The sequence below is a fragment of the Arachis hypogaea genome, chromosome 7 (genome assembly GCF_003086295.3).
Source record: "Arachis hypogaea cultivar Tifrunner chromosome 7, arahy.Tifrunner.gnm2.J5K5, whole genome shotgun sequence".
NCBI classification, from domain to species: Eukaryota; Viridiplantae; Streptophyta; class Magnoliopsida; order Fabales; family Fabaceae; genus Arachis; species Arachis hypogaea.
In genome coordinates this window covers 10,196,010-10,205,941 of record NC_092042.1, presented here as the reverse complement: position 1 = coordinate 10,205,941, position 9,932 = coordinate 10,196,010, and the positions used below count along the sequence as shown (strand labels likewise).

At 28.8% G+C, this 9,932-nt stretch overlaps 1 long non-coding RNA gene across 2 annotated transcripts; it reads left to right on the top strand.

Annotated features, from left to right (window-relative positions):
- Positions 1-1,085: 1,085 nt before the first annotated feature.
- Positions 1,086-2,513, top strand: LOC140174197 (uncharacterized). 2 transcript variants are annotated; one of them, XR_011863424.1, is made up of 3 exons: positions 1,086-1,756; positions 2,032-2,287; positions 2,398-2,513. It is a non-coding gene; the product is annotated as an uncharacterized lncRNA (long non-coding RNA). The 2 variants fall into 2 exon arrangements; XR_011863422.1 differs by having other exon boundaries at positions 1,856-2,287.
- Positions 2,514-9,932: the final 7,419 nt, after the last annotated feature.

Sequence of the window (9,932 nt, the reverse complement as noted above, 5' to 3'; positions counted from 1 at the left end):
TGAATTTGAGCTCCAATTGTCCATGTTCCCCTGTTTCTGGAACTGCCTCATGCTGTAACCAATCCGCTTCAAAGTCTGGCTCCATGATTAAAAGCTTGAACTCTCTATTCTTCCAATTGTGATCTGCAGTGTATGGTTCGTCATAGAGGAAGCATTCCTCCTTGGTCCGCTTAGCTCTATATTCCTCGTTGCTGAGATGTCTCAATCCGCGCCGTCGTAAGGGGTCCGTCGTCGACTCCACATTGTTGCTTGCTGCAGAGGTGGACGCTGTAGCGGGATGCACCACTTTGGTAGCGGTTGAATTGGCAGTGGCGAAGTTGGGAGCCAGTGATTTACCGCGTCCCGATGCCCCTCCCAAGGCAGCGTTGCGGTTTTCGACCTTCTGTGCCAGTTCCATTAACTCGTCCACTGACTGGTATGGGAACAGTTTACATTCTTCCCCTACTTCTGGTTTCAGTCCATTCAAGAAGAGATCCATCAGCAACTCTGGCGCAATTCCACGGAGGGGCCGCGCGTGAAGCACGAACTGGTCAACATAGTCCCACACTGAGTTCGTCTGTTTCAGCTTCAGCAGCACTTGATAAGGGCTCTGTAGCTGTTCCGGTTGAAAATGCTGCAGCAGCACCGCACTAAAAAACCGCCACTACAACACCGGTGCTGTCGCCTCCCACCGCCTGAACCACATGAATGCCCTTCCTTCCATTGCAAAGGAGGCGACCATGAGCCATTCCTCCTCTGGCACTGTGCGCAGCAAGAAGAATTGTTCCATGCGTTCAACCCAAACCACCGCGTCGTCTCTACGGAAGATCGAAAGTTCCAGCTTTCGCCATTGCTCCGGCGCGCCGTGGCTTCCGGCCGATGAGCCTGCGGCCAAGTGCGATCCCGGTGAACCACGCTCATTCCGATTAGGCACGCGATTTTCGAACGCATCTATTCGAGAATCGAAGCGCTGTAGCATCTCTTGCATCGATCAAAACATCTCCTCCATGCGCGATTCAATCGTGTCAAATCGTGACTCCATTTTTCTCGATCTCGATTGCACCATTCAGCGTCGGGATCCTCAAGCTCTTAATACCAGTATGCTGCTATAGTTACATCATTTTGTTTAGGATGCCATCTAATTAATAATGTTTCCTTTTTTGGTGTTCATTATTTTTGTTTTTTATTTGTTTGTTTTAAAAATACAGTTGATGCTTAAAATTATTACAATGACACAAATATGCATGTGTATAGTCAAACACAGTATGTCTAATTTATTGCAGTTGGAAATTCAAGAATAAAACAAAGACTCGACAAAAAATCAAGACTAAAATAGAGTATTTGCTCTTAAAGTTGGGCACCTGGCAGTTCTCAAATAAACAAGTAATTGGACGGAATTTTGATTCAAATTCAAATTGGAAATGGTTTTATTCTAAGACTTGTAGCTGCATTTTTATTGTTAACAAGAAGAGAAGATATGAGAGAGCGTGCTGCAAGTTTTGAAAGGGGGAGTAGTTGGCACCATATGAGGGAAAGACTTCCTCTTTCGATGTCGCAGAGAAGAGAAGAAGAAAACAACGGTGAAGAAACAAAGAACGATGGAAGAAGGAGAAGAGGGTGGCGACGACAGGGACGGTCACAGAAAAGGATGCCAGATCGATAGAGAAAAGAAGAGAAATGAGGCGATGGCGGTGATGGATGCCACCACCGCTGTTGGATCTGTAGAACTATGTCCATTTACCTATCAATCGGCATTCTGCAGAGTTATCCATTTGAGGTTAGTTGTGTAACGTTTAAATGCATATTTTAAAAATCAAATCATTACTTGATTTCTTTTCTCTCTCTCTTTCTCTCTTTCCCTTTGTAATTGAGGCAGTTGTGGAGTATACACAAATTAATTTGTGGTTCAAAATACCTAGACATATCACCAGTGAAAAAGTAGGAGGAATTCACTGGTGATGGAAGCAGTAACTGACAGAGAAGATAAAGAATGTGTATTTTCGACCTGTAGAAAGTCCTAGCTCTAACCTTGCACACTTTGACCTTCTTCAGGGATGGTGTCAAGCTTTGGAGGGAATAAATTGAAAAAGCGAAATCAGCTCTGGCTAAGGATGAGGCTGAGCTTTCAAAATTGAAAAAAGAAGAAAGCACACTTAAAGATATTGTGCAACAGCGAAGCGGTATCCTTTTTCATTCATGCTGCTCATGACTAACTCTGAACTTGAATGTAATGAAAAACAGCTGCCAGATGCACCAGACAGGAAACTGGCTGCCAATATTAAAGGTGGCTGAAGCATTGCATTTTTAGGTACTGCTTTTCTTTGTTATTTATTGTTCTTTCTGCTTTTAAATGATCCCACTATACATTAAGCTTCTGAATAACTAAGCAGAATATTATTTTGATGGGCACCAATACAGGCACTGTCTAAGTCTCTAAGACATTAACCGTAGACGAACTCCTTTATTTAAAGGAGGAGTTTACACTTTTGGAGCCAAACAAAAATGGAACCATTAGCCTAGAAAACATTAAAGCGGTTAGTTTTGTTTCAAATTCTTTTTATATACTTGGTTAAGATGATTGTGTTTGCCATCTCACAAATTTGACATGGTCAGGCCTCGATGAAAAACGCAATAAATGCTATGGAGTCGCACATTATTGACTTTTTTGGATCAGTAAGTTCTATGATTTAACTATACCAATACTTCCATACATTATATAAATAGCATTTGCACCAATAGTGCTCGCTGATTAAAATGAATTTGGGTTACAGCTTAATGCATTGCAATATAGAAGGATGGATTTTGATGAGTTTCGTGCAGCTACACTTAGTGTTCATCAATTTGAAGCACTTGATCAACTTGAAGCACTTGATAGTCACCCCAAATATATTGCAATGCATTAAGCTGCAATATGTTGTACCTTTAACAAGTCTTTCTTCTAATTATTGTTGGATTATGCAATTTTAAGACAATCGTAAAATCTTTTTAATTAGTAATTTAGGACACGTTTTGTTTTTGTAGCTATAATAATTAGAAGAAAGACTTATAAAAATAGTTGATGGTGTAAAAGGTACAACTTATGTGATGCTTCTCACATCATGAGTTAGTCTGCCACCAGTTTTTTAAATTGTGCTCCCTTTGTCATTAAGCTTGTCACAGCATCTCAATTTTGTAAGAGATACTGAAAAATATTATGTGATGTTTCTACTGTTTTATTTTTGTGTGATCAAGTATTTATCATGTTCTATTTTAGCGTGAACAATTTTTTGCTCATAAATTAAAAAACTGAAAGATAAAACAGATTTATGAAAGAGAATTTTTTTTGCATAAACCCATGTTTCCTTTAAACAAAAATGCCTTCTACTGAATATTTGCCACCATAATTTTCTTTGTTGTTGGGTTAGTTAGTGTATGTTGTAGCCTTTTTTCATGGGATCAGAATTTGTATCTTCTGTTTGATACTAATTATATCTAGATGGAAGATCAATTTGTAGTTTACTACTTGAAATGGCATAAGAAACTTATAAATTGGCTGTTTGGTCGCTGATTTTATGTTCCTTGGAAGATCAATTTGTAGTTTACTTTACTATTTTATATTTGCATTCTGGTGTTTGATACTACAGAGATATTTATATTACGAATTTTATTTGCAGATTCCATGATGCGAATTTCATGTCACTAGAGTTTAGTGTTCTTAAGGATCTCATTGAGATTTTAGAGAGCAAAAGTAGCCTCATTGAAGAGGCAGGGAGCTTGCAATGTCTCCAATCAAATTGGTAGGTATCGATACTGCTTGCTATATTAGCCAGTAGTATCTAAGACTTATTTTTTCATTTGAGATCTAGCATCGTATGGTTATGTTACCTTAGGCTCCTAATAATTGTGGTTAACAGGTTATAGTTGTGTCCTACTTATTGATGGAGGAAAATTTTTTTTAAGATTTTCAATTAAAAGATAAAAGAACTTTTAGGATGCCATCTAATTAATATGTTCGTCTGATGATATACCAGCAAGTACAACTAGATTTTGTTCCTTTACTAAAAAAAGTATTAATTGAAATATATAAAATGCATAGAATTCTCTCTAGCTCCATAGCATCAATAAAAAAATACTGAATGAGAAATTTCAACAATCCATGTCCCACTATCAAAATACTGAATGAGCATTTTTAACAATTTATGTCCCATTTATCAATTTTAACCTTTTTTTTTCTTTAAAATATATAATTGTGCTAGAAAAATTGATATATGAAAAGAACAAGACTCTTTCCTAATAAAGTAATTTCAGAATTAAAGCTTTTAAGTTATAACAAAATTAAAAATAAAAAAAAAAGAAATGAAAGAATTTTGTTTTACTAATTGATTGAATCTAAGAATATTTTTCTATTTAGCATCTCTATGTTTCATTTTTGTTGAAAGAAGAATAATTTATTATTCTCAAATCACATCATTTCTTTTATCTACACTCTTCAATAAAAATGCTTTTATTAATACTTAATTACTATTTTATGATTTTAACATACACATGAAATAATGTGAATTAAAATTAACTTTAATGTTTTTATTCATTTGTTTGCTAGCTAGTTTTGATGTAACCGTTTGGTAAAAAAAAGCTTAGATTTTGGAGGATGTCCATTTTTGCTTCAAAAGAGGTTAGTATTACATTTATTTGTTATTTTTATAGTATTAATTTAATTAACTAAATTAATTGAAAAGGTAATTTTTTTAAGCTATTATTTTTCTTTCCATCTTCCATGATATACACCAAATATTAAAAAGGCACAACATATTATATGGTGGCTTTAATTAGTAAAAGGCATAGAAAATAATAGTATTTTCTAGAAATCAAGATATAAAAATGAAAGAAATCCTTAAAGAGGTTCATCATTACAAAAGAACTTGGAAGAAATTCATAATTTCATATTTGAAAAAAAATGGGCATCAAGTATGTATGCTGGTAGGGGGTCGGTGGGTCGGTCTGTAGTGATTAGAAGATGATTTTGAAGTTGCAAATCTGTGATTGTTTGTTTGCAGGGTCTTAATGCTTAATGCGGTGCTCAAGTGATTATCTGTTTATGGATAGTTTTTCTAGCACAATTGATGTAAGTCATGCAACTGTCTTTTTTTTTTTTTTTGTTCTCTTAGTTTAGGTTATCTTTTTGTATCAATTTGTCAGTTGGATGCATTTTGTGGAACTTATTTTAATAACTTCCTTTTTAGTTTTGGTAAATTGAACTTATAAAAAAAAGTATGGAAATAATTTAAAAACATATATTTGTGTTAAGATATGTAATAAAAAACCGTGTTCTTAGATATGAGCATTTGTATTTGTCTTCTACTTTTAACTGTTATCCATTTGTTTTTTTTATACTTTACTTCTCATCTCAGTTAACAAATAGATAATAATTTTTAACTATGATTATTTGGCATATTGGCTAAAGGTAGCTAATTAAAATAATAAATCTACATTTGATGTTAACTGCCAGTAAAAGTACATCAGCAAGCATTTTGTGTAAATAGCATCTATGTTAATTATATTTAATTAAAGAATTTTTTATCTTAAAAGAAATATACATAAATTTGTAGAGTTGTATCATATCATGCAAGTTATCAAAGAAATAGTTTTATGATAGTATTTTTATTTTTCAAGATGTTTTTTATTTCAACTTTTAAGTACAAATTGAATAGAAATTTAATTATTTAAAAATAATTTTTTCCTTTTGATTCGATATTTATATTTATTTAATATTTCATTCTCTAATTGCTTTACAGAGTGGTCAATGACCTTATGCAATAATTCATATATAAATAATTCATATATAAAAGTATTTTAAGATAGACAATACATGTTGGTATAAATGTGATTTTATAAAATTAATTAAGATTAAAAAAAATTATTGTCATATAATTTGTGTTAATAATATTAGTTAAAATCACATTGAAGTGAAATTTATTAATAGGATATAATTTATATATTTTTTTGTATTTCCTTTTAAATTTATTTTTTACAATAAAATGATATATTTAAAAAATAGATATTATTTTTATGGTTTAAATATTACAAAAATATAATTTATAATTACAGATTTTAAGAATGTTTAGTGTTAAAATTTTGTGTGTAAGTGACAGCATTAAAATCATATTTAACTTATGTATAAGAATATGCCTAAATAACAAAGATTATTCACAGTGGATTTAAGTTACGATAGTTAAGTAACATATTAATGTATATAATAATGTCTAATTCATCTAAAAAATAAAAAAAAATCAATGAAACGGATTTTAACCGACATTTTCTTTAAAATATTTTTTAATCTAAACAATGTTTAATCAAATAATTTTTTAATATAAATATTTTATTTAAGATGGTACAAATTATAAAACTTTGTCTGATGTAGTATAAATTGATTTTAAAAGATAGAATTTTAAGACTTTATTTTAAAAGAAATAAATAAGAAATAAATACTCATTTAGGTTGATAAAATAAATAATTAAGTATCATTTAACTCAAAAATACTTAAGAAATCAGTGTAACTCATGAATATGAAAAAATTTGTAACAAATTATATATATAATAAGTAAAATTTAAATGCTAATAAAAATTATCAACTATCAAATAGGCAGAGATTCGAAAAACATGTGAAGATTGGATCGCATTAAAATTATTTGTTTTTCATTTCTTCACTAATTATAAATTAATATTTTTTTGTTAATAATAAAAATCCTTCTTATATAATGACAAAATGATATTTGATCTCATATCTAATTATTTTTTGTTTTAATTTTTTAAATTTTAAGATTTGAGTATGTAATGACCATGATTTGTATTACTACTATTTTTATAAGTAGTATTTTTGTCTTTCTATCTGTAGATATTATATAAAAATCCTCTACTGAATAATTAAACAAATAAATAAAATTTACTATCTTATTTACTATCATGAAAAATAATAAATTAAATATTTTTATTTTATTCAAAATTTTGATGGTAAAAAATATTATAATGAAAGATATGATATATTTATGAATTTATTAGTAATAGAATCTAAAAATAACATATTCAGTAATTAAGTTTTGTTATTTTTGCTATATCTATATCTTTTATAATAAATGTTTTAACATTTGTATTTTCTTAACAATTATACAAAGAATTTGTTATTAAATTTGTGATTAATTAATTTTTTTATATTTTTATAAAGGTGTCAAAATTGTGTTTAGTATACGAATAGTATTTTTTATGTGTTTTGTATTTTAATTAATATAATTATTTAATATTAAAATATCAACCTCTTTTATAATAGTTAATTTCACCTTTTCATAATAGTTAATTTATCTATTTTTTAAAATTTAGTTACAATGTATTTTAAAGCATTTGAAAAAAATTATTAACTAAATTAAATATCAATATAACAAAAGAGGTTAATAATTTAATTTTTCTATATATATTAAGTAAATTAATTTTTTCAATAAATATATATCAATCTTTTTATAAAAAAATTATACATAAATATAATAAAATAAATTAAATATATGATTTACGAGTAGCACAAATGATACACTAGAGACTAATAATATAAATAAATATCATTTAGTTAATATTTATTGTTTGTGCGATTAGAATATAAACTAATTTTATTAAAAAAAAAATTTTTGAATGGTACAACAGTAACATATTTAAACACAAACATAATAGTTTTTATATTTAAATAAATTTTTTTAATATGAACTAAAAATATAATAAAATTATTTTGTTCTCTAAGAATATAGAATAAAATAATTTTATACACTGTATAATAATTTTTTATATATAAAGACCTTTTTAAATTAAAAATAGTAATTACTAATACCAATAAATAGATATCAATAAATTTTATAATGAAATAGTGTTTGGTCCAGGCGTAGCTCGAGTTTTACACTAGTTTCATTTAAACAATCAATTCTCTAAGGTTCAAACATCAAAAGTCATTCTTGAATTTTTTTTTTTTTTGGAGTAGCCCAAGAATAAACCCCATTAATTAACAGGCATGATGCATATACTACATCTTTCAAATAAATATTAAATTACAAAAAAAATACCGTCAGTTTATCTAGAATAAAGTTAAACAAATTAACTACATTAATAAGTAATTCTTAATTCACTAAAAAATTAATGCATAAATCTATCAGACCAAAACAAAAGTATGTACAAAATTGATCCCGAATATATTTAAAAAATTAAAATAAATAAAAAAGAAAAATAAAAATTAGATATAGTTGATCACAAAACTTTTTTAAACCTCTTTAACGTGTCATTGTGAAATTTATTTGGAATTAGGGGGAACATCATCGTTTGGGATGAACCAATCTTTGTTAACTTCTACCAATTGCTTGCAAAAAACTCTGGCCATGTCATATCATTGTGATCTTCATCATCATCACCATCTTCCATTTCGTCAGAGTTTACCTCAATTCCAATAGTAGTAACCAAAGTCTCAACCTTTATTTCATCCTTATTATTCTCTAATTGATTTGTTAGTTCTTTCTGAATCTTATCAATCTTTTCATCTCCATTATTATTCTCTAATTGATTTGTTAGTTTTTTCTGAATCTCATCAATCTTTTCATCTCCATTATTGTCTAATATGTAAATAAGTAAGGTCTACCAAAAAATAAGCTGTAGTTCTTAAATCAATTACCGAATCTTTAATTATTTTATTTAATTACTCGAACTACTTTATTCGTCTATATTCTTTCAAAATTAAAATGTTTTATTTATTTAATCTTGCAAACAAGAGAAGCTGTAATTATAAATTAAAACATCTTTGCTCCATTTAAATAAGAGCCATTAATTATAAATATGTAGATAATAAGATACGCAAATATGGATTTAAATAATCAAAGCCAAAATGTTAAAAAAAACTTACTTTATATATAATAAAATTCAAACAGACTTTTTAATAGAAGCAGTATTTTCAAATTATAAAGAGTTAGAATCAAATCATATACATTATGTAATCCTCAAACTAATTAGAAATATTGTGTTCAAATAAATAAAAATGTAATTCCTAAATTTATTATTTCAACAACACTCACTCGTATTCAAAGACACCATTATTATTATTGAAAAGAAAGAGTGTGTATGAGCCGTTAAATTGAAACTTGAAGACACATAAACACAACTCAATAAGCTATAAACTACTAGTAATTTAGTAAGTTTAAAATCAAAATTGAACTTTTTTCTTATAGTTAGAAAAAACTAAACACATCAATCAAATCAATACTTACCGATATTACAGTAGCCACAGTTTTAGGAACTACAAGTTTCCTTCTTTTTTGACTAGGTTTAATGTTATTCTTTCTAAATATGCATAAAACATAATTATTCATCTGCAAGAAAAATATATAAATACATTATTCTTTGTTTAATTTGAATTGGAGCAAGACACAAATAATGTAGCGGTCATTATATATATATCAACCCAAAAAAAATTATTCAAGGTTGTGTCATTGAGAAACTAAGCATAATGTAGCGGTCACCTAAGTTGTGTTTTGATTTTGTTAATTTCTTAAATAGAAACAGAAATAATGAGAAGATTAAAATAAAATAAAGACGAAATTTTTTTAATTTTTAGACAGAACACTTTTACAACTCTATGTCCATCAGCAATTGAACCTTTAATCTATTATCGAAACGTTACCGAATACAATCCAACAGAAATTTAGTTTGTACTGGTTCATTTGATTCAAATTCGAAACCTCTGGTTAAAGAATATGCACTAAATTATGATACTTACATTGGAAGGATTTGGTAACAAAGAAGAATCAATGCTATATTGATGCAAGATCCATCCACCATCATGGCTAGTAACACTCTTTTCAAAGCGATATCGTTTTCTCATTCCAATGCGCTGGTTAGTTTTATTCGGCATAATCTCTTTTCCGATGTCTTCACCTTCCCAAGAACCCAACTCGATG